We start from the raw sequence: 1226 nt of genomic DNA, 5'->3' as shown, positions 1-1226 counted from the left end.
TACGCAAGGTTCACAGTCGAATCCCGCAAAAAGGTCGTTCACATAACGAGCACCGAATTAAAATAAAGAGAAAAAAATAAAGAGAAAAAAAAAGAGAAAAAAAAGTGCGCGAACATCGCGCTCAGGGTTGAACCGACGACTTGGTGGACAGACGGAGAGACGGAACGACGGACAGACGGACGCCGGATCGGCCTAAGGCCTCCGCTTTCCTACTTCGTAGGAGCTACGGCGACGGACAGACGGACGCCGGATCGGCCTAAGGCCTCCGCTTTCCTACTTCGTAGGAGCTACGGCGATGAAGCATATGAAGCATACGAAGAAAAAAAAAAGAAAAAAAAGTGCGCAAAAAAAAAGACGCCCGCGCGCCGGGGATTGAACCTGCGCGGGGTGGACAGACAGACGGACGGACGGATTAGAGCGCGCTGTTCGTGCGGGTGAGCCGTAGCTCCGTCGCTGCGTGCGTTGCACGGCGGTTAAGGGCGTACGTTACGTTACAGCATAGCGCGTACGGCATAGCGCATACGATGCGTACGGCGTGTATGTCACACACGCATTTCGTAGGAAAATTAAGCCGGCAGAGCCTAGCACGCAAATTTAGCCTGTCGGGCAGTGTGAAGCGCTCGCGCGGGAATCGAACCCGCGTACGGCATTCATATGAAGCGCGCATCGAAGTATGCGCTAAAGTGCGCGTCGAATTCCGCGGCTAATTGTACGTTGAATTGCGCGTCGAATTGCGTGGTTAGAGCTGTGCGAATCGCGCTGTATGAAGCGTGTACGGCATTCATTCCGACGCGGAAGCGCGTTTTTAAACGCGCATCAAATTATGCGATAAATCGCGCGTTGAACTCCGCGGCTAATTGTACATTGAATTGTGCATCGAATTGCGCATTTAGAGCTAGGTGAATCGTGCTGTATGAAGCGCGTACGGCATTCATTCCGACGCGGAAGCGCGTTTTGAAGTGCGCATCGAATTGTGCAACAAAGCGCGCGTTGAATCCCGCGTCTGAATGTACGTTGAATTGCATATCGAATTGCGCGTTTAGAGCTATGCGAATCGCGCTGTATGAAGCGTGTACGGCATTCATTCCGACGCGGAAGCGCGTTTTGAAACGCGCATCAAATTATGCGCTAAAGCGCGCGTTGAATTCCGCGGCTAATTGTACATTGAATTGTGCATCGAATTGCGCATTTCGAGCTAGGCGAATCGTGCTGTATGAAGCGCGTAC

The sequence above is a fragment of the Volvox carteri genome, assembly GCF_000143455.1.
Source record: "Volvox carteri f. nagariensis unplaced genomic scaffold VOLCAscaffold_18, whole genome shotgun sequence".
Lineage (NCBI taxonomy): Eukaryota > Viridiplantae > Chlorophyta > Chlorophyceae > Chlamydomonadales > Volvocaceae > Volvox > Volvox carteri.
The sequence above is the reverse complement of the archived record's forward strand: the minus strand, read 5'-3'. Positions refer to the sequence as shown.